This window comes from Rhinolophus hipposideros (assembly GCF_964194185.1).
Source record: "Rhinolophus hipposideros genome assembly, chromosome: 6".
Classification (NCBI taxonomy): Eukaryota; Metazoa; Chordata; class Mammalia; order Chiroptera; family Rhinolophidae; genus Rhinolophus; species Rhinolophus hipposideros.
Genome location: NC_138052.1, coordinates 69095269 through 69115844, shown reverse-complemented (window position 1 = coordinate 69115844; position 20576 = coordinate 69095269).

The following is a 20576-nucleotide window of genomic DNA, read 5'->3' as shown; positions in this document are numbered from 1 at the left end:
ACCCCCAATACACAACCAAATGTCATACACTGCCTATTCTGTTATGGTAATATTGATGGTTCAAAATTTGGAATTACTTCTTATAGATTAATGTTTCTTCATGTTTGTGTCTGTATGCTAAAATAGATGGATGTTGTGCTGTAACTAATGATTTTGATGGCAGCTATAAAATATTGGTTATGTGTATTTTAAACCACTCTGTCCTCAATATTCCACCTCAAGCCCTCATGGTTTTGTAATATGGAGATCTCAATAACTTACTTTTTGAAATTGGGATGGGTTATTGTATTTAACGGTGTTCAAAAGAAACTTCTCTCCCCCAATGTCTATATAATTTTAATTTTGTAACATAGTAGTTAATCTCTGACATCAGCCCAGCTATGTTTGAACCACTTGTCCATCACTTTCCAGTTGTATGAGTTTAAGCATGACACTTACTTTCACTGAAACTCAGTTTCCATATCTGTAAGATGAGGATGACATTACTGAAAAGAATGAGCACGGTCGTGGACTAATTATAATGCTATTATGACTTAAAAGGCAAGCGTGCTTTTTATTTAGCACCACTTTTGTAATGGTTTTAAAATAATGAATAATATTTATCCCTCCCCTTCATCTCTTAATCTGGTGGAATAATTAGTCATGTGGTGTGAGGCCAAGACAATCAGTTTCTGACATGTTAAAAAAACATGGAAAATGACGTTGGATATTTAAGAGTTTCTTAGATAGTGAAAGTCACGTGAACAGTAACATTCAAGGCATTCAACATTCAGCACTACAGAATTAAAGATGCTAAGCCTATTTTTCAAATACGATCAGTAAGATCACATTGAAGGTATGAGCTAAATGATTGCTGCCTAGTTTGATGTCATTTTCTTTAGTGGTTGCCAAAGAAATGAAAGCTCTGTAATTTAGGGTGAGTGAGCTGGGAAAGAAAAAGCAAACTAAAAATTATTAGTTGATTTCAGGGAATGAAGTTGGTCCCCTGGAACCAGTTCTCTCTAATATTAAGTGACTCTCAGTTGCTGCTCCAGAAATCGTGACAATGTCTTTGAATTTGGTTTCTGCAAAAAGACTGGGACTTATTAAACCCACCACAGCCCAGCTTTCAGACCCATATTAGGCATTTGCAAGAGGCTTGCCCCACAGAACGTGATCTGAAGTCTGCCAAGATGAATGGCAAAGCTGCTGTGTCTCAGGATATTGTTAGTGGATTGCTTCTATCTATAGAATATTTTTAAAAGGTTATTTAGCAAACTGTAATTTTAAGCCTATTTCATTTCATGTGCCTGCATTGAGAAAGCAATAAAAATTTGAGTTGCCTTCAAACGTTCTAGAGAAAGCACAACATTTCCAAAATTATCAACCAAAAATAACCATTAAAATACGAATACATACAGAGATTAGAGAGACAGGTACTGGAATTTAGAGAACTATTTGTACACTTTATAATGAAATCAGTTGTCATATGAAATCTGAATATATTGTGTTACATGGATATTACCAAAACAGCTGACTAGATGATTTTTTTTAAAAAGAAAAAGTCCATTGTTTAGTGTCATGGAAAACAATTAGTTTTCTGAGTGAAATTTTACTTACCTACCCACTATTTTTAACACTAGCTAAAATCATCATTACAAAAAAAAGAGTTCTCAGAGCATTCTCCTCTAATGCTTTGAAGAGATTGAGACTTTTTTTTTATATACACTAAATAGACCTTTGATTTAGTGTTACCATTGTTGCAATAAAAAAAAAAATACAGCTACTTTCTACTGTTAGAGGACTTTGAGGCAGATTTTTACTGAAGGTGGTTGGTAAATAACAACTAACTGCCTTATTCAAACCTGTATATCTTGGGAAACTCCCGTTTTGGCAACTATCAGTTAATCCTCAGTTATTTATGGACTCCTACAATGTACCAAGCCCAGTGCGTGGCCCTGGCAGTTACAGAGAGAAACAAGACAGGCATGGTTTCTGCTCCCATGGAGTTTGTAGTCTATGGAGGATGTGCAAAATGCAGATAAGCAAAACAGGGCTGAGAATCTTACTGAAGCTGAGTACGGAGCACTATGGGAGCTTGTAGCAAGGGAATTAGCCAATTTCCAGCAAATGAAATAAACAATACCTGTAGAGAAGAAGAACCCTTTACTGGATTAGAGAATAGTTCTCTTCAGTACATTGCACATAAATATCTCAGAGCTGGAAAATGTTGATACTCTGCCACCTCCCCAAAATGATTTGAGGCAGCTAATATATCAGTTAGCAAATTTAGCCTTACTATCTGTGATGCCAACACCAGTCCTTTCCTTTCGCAGATCAATAAACTTTAAACAAGATAAGCAACCTCAATCTTGGTTGCTAAATGTAAACGCTACGGTACTTCTAGCTAACAGTAACAAAAAAGAGCAAGGACGCATTCGCAAAGTGCGGATCTCTGGGTCTTCTCATGTGTACCGCACTTTTGGTTGAAGGTCTGTCTTGATGTCTGCTGCAGCAATAAATATTTGTCCTTTACCACATGACAAGCATTTAATTGACAATCTGATAAATGCTACCAACAACAAAAAAAAAGCGATCAGCTCTTTCCTCCAGTGTTCTACTATCATCAATTATCTTACCATTCAGAATATCTATAAAATATTCAGATCACTATGTAATAAGAAGCTGCGGGTGTATGCCATGGTGAGGTAGCATATGTTCAGCGGCAAATGCTTAGTGACCTAGGAAGTGTGTCTTCCTCTCATAACACATGCCTTGGACAATCTTAACAGAAGTTCTGAAGTGGCAACCAAAACACACTTCCTTCCCGACAGATGATGCATCCTGTCATTTTTTTTTTCTTAGAAAAGTGATTTAATCATTCCAGTGAAATGTTCTTTAAAACAACATTCAATGTTAGCAGTTTACATCCTTTATCCATGATTCTCTGCTTCTTTCACTTACTAGCTTTGTTGATGACAGGATACAAGGGAAAGTGTAGAAAAATCCAAGCTCTATTTCTATATGAGAAGTGTTTTTAAAAATATATGTCAAAAGGTAAATATAAAATCATTTCTCCTCCCTCAGCTTCAGTGTTTCATCTCTGAAATGGTTCAGGAAAGAGTGATCTGATCTCCTAGTTTGCCTCAGGACTATTTTTTTATGTAGACTGAAAGTAAACAATTTAAGAAAAATTTACTTGAGAGTGTTGTAGAAAGAAGATTAGACTTTCTCATATCGATTTGAAAAGTTAAAACTGCAGGGAACTATAGGAATCATTTAGTGAAATCTTCTAAAGTTATATATAAAAAAATGGAACCAAGAGCTGTTGAGGAAATTATCCCAGCTGGTCAGGGCAGACCTGAGAGTGGATCCCTGACTTCTCTGCTCCTGGCTTAAATTTTATTAACAAAGCTGGTACAAACATGTTTGCTATTTGTAAAGAAGATGGGTTGAAATTAACAGATGATGATGATGACTAAAATTAAAGTGGCAATGTGACAAACTAAAAGGCTAGTCGCAGGAGTCTGAAACCCTGAGCTCAGATCTGAGCTCGTCAGTCACCTCTGGCCTAAGATCGCTCCTGCCTTTTCAACTGCCATGTCAGAAAAATGAAACCATCTCCTGAGGCTTTATATAATTTTAAGGAAAGTAAAATGAAATCTTTAGGGAGAAAAGGACAAGTATATTCAAAATACAATACTGGTAACAAAACCGACAGGCAAGACTTAAAATGTACTGGTGTAGTTCAGGACTTAAGAATTCTGGCACTGACATCACACATCAGAGTTCACATTTCAGCTTTGCCACTTCAAACTGTTTATTTAGTTCACCTCTCTGCGCCTCACTTTCCTCATCTGTCAAATAGATTTAATAATATTTACCACATGAGGTTGCTGTTAAAACTAACCAAGATTGAGCATATAGAACTGATTTATAACACTGGTGTATAAACATGAATCAATTTAACTTTTTTCCATAATTATCTCGCCCTAAATTGTGGCAGTTCCTTTGATGACATCATAGTCACATTCCTTAACTCTAAAGTCACTTTTTTTATTTTTTAAAGTCACTTCTGATTATAGAATAACATATATTTTGGTACATCAGAATAGTACGTATCAGTGTGAACTATATATATAATTTCTGATTTTAAAACTTCAATCTCATAATCTCATATTTGATTCAAAACTCCGGTTTGGAGTGGACCATGTATAAACAAGAGAAGAACATGATGGGCCTTTATACATTTTATGTGTTTATTTCTCTCTTTCTTTCTCCTACTTTCCATTCCCAAACCCACTCAGTCTCTCTAACCCAGCCCCTTCCAGGGTATCTCTCTTCTCCCTCCATGAGGAAGAGAGAGTACAGATTCACCCAGGAAATTCCAAGGGACCTAGGAGCCCTGGAACTGGGGCAGAGACCAATATATATTTTCTCTATTATCTCACATCCATTTTTTACCTCACTATTAGAGACACGTAGAATATTAGGAAGTAAAATAATTTTCTAAAATGCTATAAACACTTAATTTTAGAATGACAGACAGATACATAGTGTTTGTATATTGGTTTTCTTTCTTATCCCTTTTGAAGGTATACCTTATAGAATAGCTTCATCTGAAAAGAAAGCGTGTGTGAAGAAAAGTTCCTAACACTAAAAAATTTGTCTTTTTGTGTTATTTTTAGAGACCAAAAATCATATATACTTCAAAGTGGCGGAGTTTCTTACAAAAGTCTGTATCAGGATGAAAACAACCACAGAAAGAATTTCCTATAGGGCTTGATTTAAACATATTTTTCTTTTCAAACTTTCTCTAATTCTTGTGTTGCTCTTTCCACCTCTCCAAAAACACATACTTTCCTTGCACCTCAAGTTTTCAGATGATGACTCTAGGTCTTGAACTTTTTTTTTTTTTTATCTTTTGGAAATCTCTGGATTGACAATAACTGATACCTATTTCAATTTAGTTTAAACAAATTAAGCTGACCGCAGGCACCAGATCCAGGAACTCAATTCTCATTCTCTCTCTCTCTCTCTCTGTCTCTCTGTCTCTGTCTCTGTCTTTCTCTCCCTCCCTCTCTCCACATTCCTGTCTTTGGTTTTGGCTACTTCCTTTCCTATTGCAGAGGGGCTTTCCCATGCACTAGAGAAAATGGTCACTTGACAGCACTGGGCTTATAGCCTTCCAGATCAATAACCTGAGAGAAAAAAATGCTTTATTTTTGTTTTTTTTTCTTTATTGCTCTTTTTCCTTTATCAAAGGTTCAGTTTGGAAATCCAGAGAGCTACTTTGGCCTAGTTCGCCCCACAGGTAGGGTAAGCAGGGTGACCAGCCATCCAAGGTAAGATACTGTGATAGATTGTTGACAAACACAGCTGCCAACAATCCCTTCCATCTTTTACCATGCGTGGCACACCCTTCATCAGAAAAGGTTATCTATGTACCCTCCCCTTAAATTTACGCTGACACTCTGTCATGTTGTGACTAAAAGAATGTGACAAAAACGTGTCCGTTGCGTGTCTAGGGCTTAAGAGGCTTGGCAGTTTCTGTGTTTGCCTTCTTGAAAGCCAGCTACCACGTAAAGAAACTTGGGTGAATAATGAATGATGAGACATCTAATATTAGAGGAAAACCAAGGCATACTCAGCCATCCTAGCTGAGGCACCAGTTATGTGAGTAAAGCCATTTTGGGTACTTCATCCCACATTGAGCTGCATAAGTGACTCAGTCAACTCCACCTATACCACTTGGAGCAGAGACCAGCTGTCATTGGACCAAATTGCAGCAATTGCAGTCACATCACTAAGTAATGGAATAGTTTGTTATGCAGGGGTAGATAACTGATGCAGATACAGCATGACCCACCGCAAGTCATGTGCTTCACTGTCTGTGGGACCAGAGAGCAGTCAGTATCTGTTCCCAGCAGAAGGGTGTGTGGTAGAAAAGATACGGCCACTCAAAACTGTGGCCAGATCAATTTTTCACTACCACAACCTGACAAAAGGCAAGGAAAACTTATAATCTGAGCAAAGAGTAAAGTCTATTGCAGGGGTTCACATCTGAGTGTCAGGAATACTAGAACTGCCTAAAAGAGAGATGAATTTGGCATGCGTATTTTGTTTAAGGCTGGCCCTGGATCTACTACTCCCTGTTGTTCATGTTGCCATAGACATTACAATGTGTGTGTCAAGAAACTGTTACCTGGAAGGCATCAACTGTGACCTTCATAAAGTCTTTTATGACACAAATGTGGATCTAAAAAGAATTTTATCTTAAAGTCTCTTATTTTTCTTTCACAAGTCTTTTAAATAGTTATTAGGGAATTACATTTATTTGTTTAAAAGAGTTTAAGATTACTGCCTTCCATGAATGAGTACCTGCCTAACTTTCACAATCAAAAACTTAATAGTACTGTATATCACAACATTTTCCCACTTTCCTTTGTTCTATTTTTTCATTACTATCAAAAACGTCAGAGAACTTCATATTTATGCTGCTATTTGCACCTTAAAGGAATTATATATAATTAATCTTACAGCCACATATGTTGTCTGCTAGACTTAATAATCAAAGGAAAATGAAACAGGAAAACTTAGTTTTTGTTATTTAAAACTAGTTTTTGTTATTTAAAATTTTTTAGATTTTTTTTTTTCTGTTCAAAGAAAGACATGAATTGCCCAGGAAATAAATATAATTGATATGGACACAGGCACCACCAACAGCAGATAAAGTTGGTTTACCATATATAATGGTTCATAATTTTTTTTTCCATGGTTGGAAAAAGTTAGTGGTGTGTGTGTGTGTGTGTGTGATGGTTATGGTACCCACATAAAATAGGTGGCAGAGAGATGGTCTGCATACATCACAGAGAATAGTCTACTCTGCTACCACAAGTAAAGCTTGTCTTGTAGAAACCAATTTTGGGATAGCAACCTAAAGTCTCTGAATTGGGGAGTGGAGAAGTCAGAAAACTTCATTCCCTGTAATACACTAACCAGCATTCAGATTATTGGGCCAGGAACAGAATTGCTTTAGGCTTATGAATCTCCTATTTTGAGAAAGACAGGACAGTGTTAAAAATATATATATAGAAAGAAAGAAAGAAAACATAACAGAACAACAAAATAAAACTTTTTTAAAAAAGTAAAAAAACAATTTACCATTAGACATATTTGTCACATTATTACGAAGGAAGACCTTTTGACAAAGCAATTACATTTGGCTGTTTTGATGTGATCATTTTTAGTGCATCAACATCAGAAAGGTACCTTAAAAATGTAAAGATGTCTTTGTTTATTATCACTACTGTGACAGCAACCATCCCTGGCCTGAGCTCTAGCTCTACCTCCACCTGGCCCCATCATAAGAGAAGACATGCCTTTGGCTTTGTTTTGTTTTACTTATTCACATATGGGATATGCACGTATTTATAACTATGCTTTTCTTTTATAATCAGATAAAGCAATAAAGGTATTACACACACACACAGTATGTTAGAATGCAAAGTGCCTTCAACGGTTAGTTACCTGTTTCCCAAATCATCATAATTAAAAGAGATTTAGTAATATAATGTATGCATATTGCTTAGTGCAAACGGAACTTTTCGAAAGGCATTTGAGGGCTTTGTATGTGGTTCTGATTGATGGAAAAGAGATTATATCGTTGCTCAGTGATCTCTGTCATCTTCTTAATCTAATGCCCCCAATACATAGAGACAAACACACACACAGAACAGTATTTAATATATGCGCAATGGAATAACATATTCAGGAAACCTACAAAATCCTCTAGATTGTGGACCCAGTCTCTTATTCAAGTCCATTACTAAACAGACAGATCTGTCAGTTTAAAGAAAATAAGCAGAGGCATTATAACTTTAAGATGAATAATCATGGGATATAAAGTGCAGGCCATTCAATATACAAATAATTCTTCGAGAATCTGAAAAATCTTTCCTGTAGGGTGCTGGATGACAATTTTTGAGTAATTAATAGTAATAAGTATAAAACTATGCTTATACATAATTTATCTGCAAAATGTTGCTTAACCCCCACCTAAAAGCAAAACATATGTGGATGGAGGTAGTTTTAAAAGTAGAAAGGATATATTTAGCTTATCAAGATATGCATAAAGTCCTTTAAAACATTTCAGTGGCTTTGCATTCCTAGGATAAATTCTGGTTCCCTTCATAGGGCCTACCTGGCTTGGCTGGCCCTGGCCCCGCCTCCCTCTCACCTCCTTCCCACTTCTCCTCTGTGGCTGCTGTCCACCTGCAGACCCCTTATGCACACTTCCTCTTCTGTCCTGGCCACTTCCTTTATGCCCACTGCTCCTTCTACTTTGGCCACGCCCCTTATGCACACTGCTCCTTCTGACTTGGTGATGCCCTTGGACTCATCCTCACTAGACTTGCCTTAAAGACTCTCCTTCAGATTTTAGCCCGTCATCTCTTCAGAGTTCACTCCCATTTTGCATTCACATAGCTCATTATTGCTGTCTTTCAAAGCACTTTATCCCTGTTGCAATCTTACATTCATTTGTGTGACCATTGGCTAATATCTGCCTCTCCCACAAAATTTTAATTTCCATGAAGGCAGGGACGATGCCTATTTGCTTATTATGGCACGCCCAGGGCCCACCACAGTGCCTGGCACATGGTAGCCATTGAAAACTGCATTAACTAAATAAATGAATTAATTTAAATAATAATTGCTGTTATTCTAAATTTTAGGATTCAGCCTACACTAAAATTAATGGTGTATTTGCACATTTCCACTCACCAACATTCTGTCTTTCCTCTTTTTTTCTGACCTTTGAGAATGTTCCATGAGATCTGTGTACTAGGATTATTTTTCCTTTCCCCATTTATTTTTTAATGGAGTCATAAAATTTAACTCACTCTACAATTTGGATTTTTAGAAAAGGAGAGTACTTTTAATTCTGTCTAAATTTAATCTGGTTGTCCTCTGCCAATTACCACCACCTTTATCCCCATCTCCCATATGTTGGTTAGCAGGGAAAAAAAAAGTCAAATATGGCTTAAAGTCTGGTTGGATCTAATGATTTAAATAATCCTTTTAGAGATCAGTCTCTCACATAAACATGCGCCGTCTCTCAGGTAGCTCCTCTTTTCGGTCTTCCTCCTAAAGTCTGAGTCTAGTATAGCTTATATGACGTCATAGTAACAGCGATGAAAATGGGGACTTCAGTTATGATGTCCCACATCTTCACTGGTCAGGTGGGCAATACTCTTTGCCCACTAGTGTTTGCTTTGCTGGCATTGGAGCGTGTAGTCTGATGAATGGTATAATTCATCATTTAGTTCATCTTGGCTATTTCAGGGACCAGCATTGTTCTCTAGCTTGTAAAAAAAAAAAACATCTCATTCCTATGTGTATCTAAAGGCTACTGTTTGTTGATTGTCTGCCAAGACAGCCATCAAATAACTTGTTACCTTATTGATTGTCTTGTGTCAGCTCTGAAAGAAACATCCTTTTCTGATAAAGGGTTAATATCCATAACATATAAAGAACTCATACAACTCAATACCAAACAACACAATTAAAAAATGGAACGGATTAGAGATTTTTCCAAAGAAGACATACTAATAATGGCCAACAGTTACATGAAATTATGGTCAACATCACTAATCATCATGGAAATATAAATCAAAGCCATAATAAAATATCACTTCATACCTGTTAGGATGCCTATCATAAAAAACATATGAAGTAACAAGTGTTGGTGAGGATGTGGAGAAAAGGGAACCATTTTGCACTGTTGGTAGGTACTTAAATCGGTGCAGCCACTATGGAAAACAGTATGGAGAGTCCTCAAAAGCATAAAAATAAAAATACCATATGATCCACCAATCCCACTTCTGTAGTATATGTCCAAAGGAAATGAAAACAGGATATTAAAGAGATATCTGCATTTCGATGTTCATTATACCATTATTTGCAATAGCCAAGATATGGACACAACCTAAATGTCCATCAATGGGTGCATGAATAAAGAAGATGTGATATATATAATGGAATATTATTCAACCCTAAGAAAGACATCCTGCCATTTGTAGCAACATGGATGGAACTGGAGGGCATTATGCTAAGTGAAATAAGCCAGGTAGAGAAAGATAAATACTTCATGGTATCACTTGTACACGTGGAATCTAAGAAAAGCTAACTCACAGAAACAGAGACTAAAATGATAGTTCCCAGGGGTTGGCGGTGAGGAAAAGGGGGAAATGTTGGTCAGGTATAAACTTCCCACTATAAGATGAATACGTTCTGAGGATCTAGTGTACAGCATAGTGATTATAATTAATAGCATTTTATTGTATACTTGAAAGTTGCTAAGGGAGTAGATCTTAAATATTCTCATCACAGTAAAGAAATGGTAATTATGTGAGGCAAGTATTAGCTAAGGTCAATATGTAAGTGTATCAAATCATCATTGTTATACATCTTAAACTTACACAATGTTATATATTAATTATATCACAATAAAGCTGAAAAAAAGTGTACTACAATTTTTAAATTTAATATTATGGAGAGGTTGACATTTGTCTATGGATCCTGTAACCTGGTCCATATTCTCAAGTTATTGATACAGTCCAAGTAGAACGCTGCAGCTTACCTACTAATGCACATATTGATACACAAGTAGGAAAGGTTTGCAGCACTTCCCTGGTTCTGGAAAATATATATTGTTAAGTTTAGGATTTTATTTGGAATGGAGCCAAACCAGGCTCCATTAATTTGGGAGATGTATGTGTCATAAAAGCCACCCAATTTGAGAAAAAGTGAGGTAGTATAGAGCTTTGAAAATTCACTGAAGGAACTTTAGAGGCTATGCTACCCAAATGTTTAATTTTATAGCTGATAAAACTAAATAAAGCTCAGGGTGGTTAAGCAATTCACCCCAAATCACACAAGGAGTAGTGATCAGAGCCTAGATACAAACCCTAGTCTTTCCATTACCAGCCCCTTTGGCCTTTCCTTTGTACCACACTGCCTCTCAGAGAAAGAGGGGGGGGAAAAAAGAAGGAAGGAAGGAAAGAAAACTAGAAGGAAGGAAGAAGGAAAGACAAAAAGAGCATGTACAGGTGAGCTTGAACATTGCTGAAACCCATAGAGTTTCTGGTCACCTCACCATTAAGTAGCAAATGCTTCCCTCTTTCCAAGTCAGGAAAGAATTGGAAGCTTGTAGGAAACTGTGCACTCTAGCCAAGACCTGTTCTGGTGAGAAGGTTGGGATTGGAAATGGAGGTGCCGGAGACAAATTCTGTGTCACTGAAACTGCAGAAGACCTACAAGTATCCTGAGAATCACCAGGAAGCCTGAAGGAGCACACACCTGTACATTTAACTTTGTTAATCAGTTTGCATAGCATTTGGGGATAAATGGATGGAATGTAGTTTATAAATGTCAGTTATAACCATAATGTTCACCCTGTGCCATAATTTAATTCAATGAAGGTAAAGGCTAGTAAATTTAGAACGAATAAAATGAAATCCTTCCTTCCATTGTACACTTCACACTTCTGAGACCATTGCCAGGAGGTCATTGGTATGGTGCCAACTTTGAGAAAAAATTTGACAGGACAGGCCTCAGTTATATATATCTGGGCAGTCAAAGGGAAAGTGATTTAAGAGTTACAGAATCCCATGCTTTAGTATATGATCAAAAGCCTGGGCAAGGGTGAGAGAGGTACTTCACTCTGCTCACTTTAAAGAGGATTAATCACAACTGCTTTCTATAGTGAAGGAAAAAACCGTGCACATTGGTTCAGAAAGGAGTCATAGGAAGAGCTACCTCTTTGCATTATGTGGGTACTCTGCTTCCAGCAGGGAAGGAAACTGAAAAAGGGCCAAGAGACCCAGTGGAAGTCTGCTCCTCCAGCCTTCTGAGAAAAGTCTCAGAAGTTTTGCTGAAGATCAGGAGGTGGGGCATCTTTGGATCACTTAACTCCTCTCCCTGTAACTTCTCAAACATGTGTCTTTCCCATTGGAGAAATCCATCGTGGAAACAATTCCCACTAATATCCACCTCCACCCTATGTCTATATCAGGAACTTCCTTGGAAATAAAGGGGCAGGGCAGAAAGCCCTAAATCCTGTCCCTTCTCATTTTAGCTCAGAGCGAGATCTAATGAGAAAGATCATGCTAATGTACATGGATCCATTTAACCCAGTGGATTTAAGGGAGAGGTTGGAAATGTAGGGACGGACATTTGTCTTCCAGAGTAGGCATCCCTGGATATTTGCATATTGAAATAGATAGTTTAATTACATGCTGTTCTTTATTTCTTCTTTGTATTACAGCTAGGGCATTATATTGATTTTTTTAAAAGTTCTTTTATATTATCTCTACATTCCATTTTTAGTGGTAAAGGGGATTTTACAAAATATTTATTGTGAAAGGGAAGCATTAAATCAGAGGTTTGAGAACCACATACAGGGCGTGGGTTTCAACATTTACATATACTAAAGTGAAATTTTCCACGTGAATATTTGGTCTCCTGCTCTGTATTTCACTGCTGATTCCTTCCACCTAATTTGTTTCTCACTAAGCCTTCTTCTTCTGTTAAATGCTGACTTGATTATCTTTGGTTACTTGTTATTGCTGCCTTTACTCTTCCAAGTGCTGAATTTCCATTAGTTTAAGGGCCCTATTCTCTTATCTTTGCCTGAGGGTCAAGGCCTTTCCAGGTGACTACTCATAAGCATTTTTGTAACTTATAGCAAACTCTAGCTATAAGATACCAAAGTGTGGGTTTTCTCAGGCAAAAGTAGAAATCATTTATGTAGGGGTTAAGAAATCAGAGTTGGAGAATATTTGTTTGACTCTCAAGAAATTTCTTTATTTTTTTAGATTGAAGTTTATCAAGAAATTTCTTAACATCCCTAAACCTTAGTTTTCTCATCTATAAAATATCAATAACAATATTAACTTCACTGGGATGTTTGGAGGATTAAAAGATACTGCATGGTAAAGGATTTAGCATGGTATAAACTGTAGACATGTGGAACTCTTTATTCCCTGCTTTTATATTGCACATGTGATTCTTGAGAATATCAATTATATATAAGGTTTTTAATGATATCCGTTCTTTGCAGGATTTTGTCATTAAGGACTGTGAAATTAACCCAAATTCAGGTCTAAAATATACCTACCAGTTATTGGAGATACACTAGTGATACTGTTTATTATTTCAATTTGATCTTAATTAGCAGGGTGAGAGATGCTTTGATACAGCATGAAAGTGTTTACTTAATTCCCCTATTTAGTACTCTCAAGGGTGAAACCTTCTACTTTGGTGCTTGGTCAAGCCTTAAACTTTATGTGTTTTGGCACTGCTCTGTAACAGAAGCGTTCATGGCTGAGACTGCCAAGTGCACAGAGTAAATATAAATTTTTATCAGTACAGTAAGTGTTCATAATACTGACTGTCATTGGAAAGCCATAGGATGCTTTTACGATTCCAAGTATTAGAGAAACAGCAAAGCTTGGGAGTGACTGTGGAAGCTTCAAATCTAAGCTGCGGAGGCCTACAAATCACTGCCATACATGTAATAGTGCCCATGATATTTACATGGAACAAGCGAGGAACCAAGAGGTCAGGGGCCAGGATCTAACCCAAGCTTCATGCCAACTCTCTCTGAGCCACATAAAGCCCCCAACATGCCTACCTGTAGAATGGACTATTACTGGTAGAGATCTACCTCATAAGGTTCTAGAAGAAACACACAATGAGGTTATATACATGAAAATGACATCAAAGTATAAAGCATGATTGTACAATTGTGATAGCCTTCCTTTCATTCAACTCCATTATCGTTAAAAAAAAATTCAGAGATTTTTTTTTTCAAGTAAGCCAGTTACAGGTCAAACAGGCTATGTGATGATGCAGCATACCCTGGTTTACATTCAGCTCTATCAACTTCAGAGGGACCTTCAGAAATTATGTTGTCTATCTCATTCTACTTCTAGTCATTTTAATTTTAACCAGTGAGGATAACAAACCTATTAACTTGCCAATCCTGTTTAAGCAAAGATGTGTGCTGGACTATGAAACGTCTTTCATGAGATGAAGGTACCGCCATGTTTATCCTGGGAGAGATGCCAGTGTAGTAAGGAGAAACTATGTATATTACAGAGAACAACAACCAACCTATAAAGCAGCACCTCCTGAAGCAATTTTAATCCATTCTTCTTTTCTGGACCTGTCCTGTTGAAAGCTGGGCATATGCTATCAATAGACTATTAAAGCAATCTGTGACACTCTGGCACTTTTCTATAAATATTAAATTTACTTATTGTTCAAATATTATTAAATTAACTCTCAAAATGCCAATCTTTTGGACCCTTCGTCCCCACCCCTGCCAAAGGATAGCTTACTTAAACTAGGACCATTATTGGCCAGAGAAAAGATTTGAGGTGAAATCTGAGTATTTTCTGCCCTAGGAGGCCACTGAACTAGGATGTTGTAGCTCATCTGTGATTCTTGTAGCCCTGCTGAATCACACATTTTTAACAGTGATAATCTATGCTACCTCGGATTCCCTCTAATTGTTTTGAGATTCTTTACTTTATATCCTCAACTGCAAAAGGGCAGGGAGGGACAACATCTTTTACTTCTGCCATATCTTCTAGAGTATTCAATGCAGAGCTGGCATTTGGTGCAATTTATTACATATTTTGTAAGTTCTCCTAGGTAACATGAATAATTCAGTAACTCTTTTGTTAGAACGATCCTTTCATTCATTCAACAGCACATGCTGTTTATCCTTTTCTTTAGAAAAAGTAATGCTCCAAATCTTTAAACTGGTAGAGCCCAAAGGGCATTTTATGTCTGTTTCATTCCCAGACTGAGTACCTCTCACTGTCCTTCTCAATTTTCACTTCTCACCACATCCAACTGGCTATACAGGTTTATCAGTTCCATTCACCAAGTAGCTCTCTAGCCCACTTCTTTCTCTCTACTCTTAGTCCTACTGCCCAAATTCGGATCCTCATATCTTTCACCTGGATTATTTCAAGAGCCTCCAAAATGATTTTGCTTCATCTACTTTTTTTTCCAGTCACCACATATTTATTGAGAACCAACTATGTACTTGGTGCTTCCTAGGTGCTGAGGATACAGACAAGATCTCTGCTGTCATGGGGCTTTTATTCTGATGCTCAGAGGAATAGACAATAACTAAGAAAACAAACTAGATAATTTCAGGGGGCTTTACGTACTACAAAGAAAATAAGATAATAAGATAAGGGGATGTGTGACTGACTGGTGGGTATAAAGGGATGATATACTGTTGCCTTACAGCTGCCACGCCATTTGTTCCCTCGCGCTCTTCCCAGGATTTCACAAGGGAGTGCCTCAGCAAACTGAGGCCCGATGGAATTATATGGGTCCCTCCGCTTCAATGGATCCCTTGGAGATGTGCGTGTGTGAAGGCAAAGTTCAAGCTGGAACACAATGGGAACTGTCGGAAAGACGACCAGCAGGCAACCAACACGCAGATCTTGAGATTAACAATCATTACCTCTTTAGAAGTTTACCAATAAAAACTACACGTTGGTCCCATTCGGGGTTCAGTCCCTGAGACTGTTCCCCTTGACCTGTGCTTATACTCTATGACTGGCTACTGTCTTTTCTTAACTCTGCACCGCCCGTCTCTTTCTCCACAACCCACATTGTGCTGGACGAGACAATATACTTTCTTTAGGAAAGGCATTTTGAGGTTCTAACATTTAGCTAAGAGTAAGGAGCCACCCATCTGAAAAACTGGCTAGAGAGTCTTCCAGACAGAAGTCGGGTCACAAAACTGGAACAGAGAGCACGCCAGCATGGGTGGAGAATAGACAAGACAAACATCATATGAGCTGAGATGGAGAGGTAGGCCGGCATCAGATCATGTGGCTGGATTTTATTCTAGGAGCACCAGGAAGACACTGGAGAGTTTAAACTAGGGGAGTATATCATTAAATTATAATTTATTTTTAACGAACTCATTCTTGCTGTCCTAAGGAGAATGATATGCATACGAGCAATGCCTGAATCAGAAAGGCAAGTTAGGAGACTATTACAACAATCCAGGTAAGAGAAGATGGTGGTTTACACTATGGCGATGGAAAATGAAATGAAGAAAACAGATTTAGTCTGTACTTTGGATATTGAGAAGGAGACAAAATGAGACATAAGGAATAAAACCTAGGTTTGAAGCTTGAACTAGTAATTGGCTAGTTTTACCATTTACTGAGGGGTGCAAGAATGGAGAAGGAATACATTTCTCTCCACTCTCCAAAAATAGAAAGAGCAAGTTTTCTCAAAATTTGTGTCTCATTATGTTTTTTGGCTTACTTAATAGATTTCAATCATTTCCCACCCTTTCCAGTGTAAAACCTAAGCTTTCTATCACGTGCACGGCATCACTTGTACTCATCCTTCCTTATCCACCCTCCTTTCCCATCACTCCCCCACAAGGCACCTGTAGCTGCAGCTGTAATGAGCTGCCCACTTTTTTCCTGTACAGACTGTACTGTCTCCCTGCTGCATATCTCAACACTTACTTTGCTTTTGCCTAAAATGTCTCTGAACCACATCCTCTGTGTTGCAATGTCCACCTTCTCTTTCAAATGTAGCCTAAGCATTACTTCTTCACCCCGGGTGAGTTGGGGAATCTCTGACTTCTGTTCTTCTGAGCCAGACTCAGGTAGTGGGCCAATCACTCTGCTTGACTGTGTCTCTGCTGTGAGCTTTGTCATTGGTAGGAAGTCTCACTCAACTTTGTACCCCCATAATTCAAGACACACATGATCATTGCTGAATAACTGTTTCTTAAGGAAATAAAAGTTTGAGACACATTTACCACACTCTCTTCTAAAACTATCAGTCCACCCATGCAATTCTTCCATCTATAAATAGACTGATCATTGAATAGAGGGCATTGAGAAGCCCACAGTCTGCAATTTGCCATCCACCCCAATGCCCCCAGGACCTCGGCTGAGATAAACCTCACTACAAAGTCATTTCTGGATGGTAATAAACCCTTTGGTAACTGCTCTGCAGCTGATCTGGATTTATTTTCAGTCCCTAACTTTGGTCGGGAAGGGCATGGACCCAGAACAGGAAAGAAAATCTCAACCTAGATTTATACCTGGGTATTAGCAGAACCCATGTTAGTGCCGAAAATTAGCACTGTGACTGTGACCCTGCAGAACGGTCTTTAGGAGCCACCAGTGAAACAGCCCTGCTTGATACGCCACATCATAGCTTGCCGAGTGGGCCAACATCACCTGCATGTACCTCACCCCAGTGACCATGATACTTTTCCTCCTGCTGGTGAGCAGAGTGGGAGTCTCTGCTAATTGTTCATCTCTTCCTTACAATATTGCATACAGCACGTAGCCCTCCCCACACTACTCTTACATGGTTGTGTTGATAAAGCTTTTTAAATTTGGAGGGGCTTCTAGCTTAGCAGCACGGATGTTCAGAAACATGAAAGATATTTTTGTACAGAAAAAAAAAAAGCCATCAGGGTAATTTCTTTATGGGTCCTTAGACCCTGAGACTAGCCACTGCTCTTTGAGGCAAGATGTTTTCTTAATGAGGAAGCTGTTTTCAGTGTATCGAAGTCACAAAACTTAACCCTCCCTATATCTTAGACTGTGTCCGTGTTGTGCTCGCCTAAATATGCTGCCAGTAGATTTATATTCTAATAACTTGATTTTTAATTAGTGAGAAACTAAGGCAGTGCTAGTTAAATGTCTCACAAAGCTTTGCAGATGACTCTAAATGCCTTATGATATAAATACCTATAGTAAAATGAAAACACAAGTAGCTTTGCATATATTTATATGTTTTGCCCTTTAAGTTTTGAGTTTAAAGGCTGAAAGCAAAGACAGTGGTAAAAGGAAGGCAGCTTATTCTGAAGATCTATGCATTAAATTAGTTTGATTGCACTCAACGCACATTTACCAGGCATAGTAGATGTGCCAGGACATGCGCGGGGTATGGTGGAAATTGCAAAGACAAGTGACACAAAGGGCCTGCTGGTTGTGTTTTTTGCTTACTTAACATATGGAACCAAGAGGCCAGGGGCCAACTTGCTCTTCAAAGCAATGTGTTTTCCAAGGGAAACCTTTCCTTTTCCTTTGAGTGGTCTCAAACGTCAGGGCCTGCCAGGAGTAATGCATCAGTTCTGGGGTCCTAAGCATTTTGGTAGAAATTGTTAAATCAAACAATAAGTGGAAGTAATGCAGCTCTATTCATTATAATTCATTTCTAAAAAGTAAATATTCATTTCTCCTAAGAACTCAAAGTGTTCTTTAAAGAAAAATATTAAAAATTTGAAGTAAGATAATTTACAACAACTAAAACAGCTTAAAGGTTAAATTGTCTAAATGAATAAAAGAATTTATTCTGTGACATTTTAGCTCTGGACCAGAAAAAATTTCTGGTACATTTTAACTCTAGACTAGAATAAAATCCCTAAGCAATCATGATTTAAAAAAAAAAATTCTCTCTTTTGTTAGATAAATATCTGTATTTATCTGTGTTTTCTATGCAGAACTCTGTAACAGAATTGGTGTGCAAGATTGGGAAAAAGGAAAGGAGTTCTCGAGTTTACGTTAGCCCTTCATTCTTTCAGCCGGATAGCCATGCATGCACTGAACACAGATTTGTTGGGCACCCTCCCTGTTTTAGGTTTTGTATTCTGTGTAGTTTCCTATTCATTTACCATGTTTCCCTGAAAATAAGACCTAGCCAGGCAATCAGCTCTAATGGGTCCTTTGGAGCAAAAATTTATATAAGATCCGGTCTTATTTTACTATAAGACCGGGTATGATATGATATGATATGAGATGAGATGAGATGAGATGAGATGAGATGAGATGAGATGAGATGAGATAATGTAATACAATGTAATGTAACATAACATAACATAACATAATACCAGGTCTTATATGAATTTTTGCTCCAAAAGATGCATTAGAGCTGATTGTCCAGCTAGGTCTTATTTTCGAGGAAACAGGGTAGTATGTCAAATACAATTCTCTCATTGGGTGACACCATTTGGTATGCCTCCCTTCATTTATGCAACAGCAGGTTTTAGTTATTTTGTTTGTTTTACCAGCACTAGCATATCATCTGCATTCTGGGGTACTTCCTTTCTTTCCTTGAGGAATTATGAGTACCCTCCAGACTGATTTATTAAGCTATCACCCGAGCTATTGCCCAGCCTGGTTGATTGGTTAGAGTAAAGCAATATTGCAGGAAGCTGGAGGTCCTGAGTTGCCCCGAGTTGAATGGTCAGCATTTCTGAGTCAGTCAACAGAAGAAAGACACATGGCTCCATGAACACTGAAGAAGTCTCCAGGCCGACATTATATATTTCTCATTGTCACCACTCCTCTGCCATGCTTCATAGGTTGTTTTTGTCCTCTCTTCTGTCTTTCATATCTGTATTAGCTTGCTCAGGTTGCCATAACAAAGTACCACAAACGCGTGGCTTAAACTAACAGAAATTTATTTTGTTACATTTCTGGAGTCTAGAAGCCCGAAATCAAGGTGTTACCAGGACAGTACCCACTCTGAGACTCTTAATAGAATTTGCGCTTTCCTCTTCTAGATTCTGATGGTTGCCAGCATTCTTTGGCTTCCAGATGCATCACTCCTATCTTTGCCTCTGTCTTCACATTGCCTTCTCCCTGTGTGTCTGTGTCTAAACTTCCCTCTGCTCTTCCCACCGGTCATTGGAGTAGGACTCATACTAATTCATTATGACCTCATCTTGATTGTATCTGCAATGACTCTATTTTCAAATAAATCAGGATATAAAAGGTATAAAGTGGATATGAATTTTGAGGGGACACTCTTCAACCCAGTACAGTACCCAGCTTCCTCTCCTTAACCCTTCAAGTTTAGGGGCTTATTACTACCCAGGATTATTGAACTATTCCTTGTTCATTTCCATGAACTTTTTCATGCCATTGTAACTTATTCACATTATGTGTAAACCCTTTCTTGAAGTCTCCTCAAGTCACAAGGAGTGTGAATGTGTCATTTTTATATTGCTGAGGCCCTCACTGATACACCTGTCCTCCCATGTACCTCTTTCATTGCCTCTAACGTTTTAGCTTGTTTTCACTTCTCACATCCTGCAGGCATGTTAAGGATGGAAAGTACTGAGACAAGAATAGTTTGCTTTGGAGCCCCAAAGCCTTTGTAAGGAAGGACCATCCTGCTTGAATAAGCTTCTGCTTTTAATCTTAACTGGACTGAAAGTTTTTCAGATGTATGGCACTGATAAAAAGAATTCCAGAATGAAGAAAGCCAGAATGGTGAGAAAAGGAGATGGCATTAGAATGTTGTGGGGTAAAGGAATATGCATGCTTCCATATAACCAAAGAGAAATATTTTAATAACCATGGAAAAACAGTAAGGGGAAAAATATTAACAAACTGGGTATGACTTTGTTTAACTGGTCCCAAAGGTATTTTATTTTTTTTCTCTCCTTTTATCTGTGATTTATATTGACACATCCTTTGAATTCTAGAATAAATCTATATAGTATTCTTATAGTACCC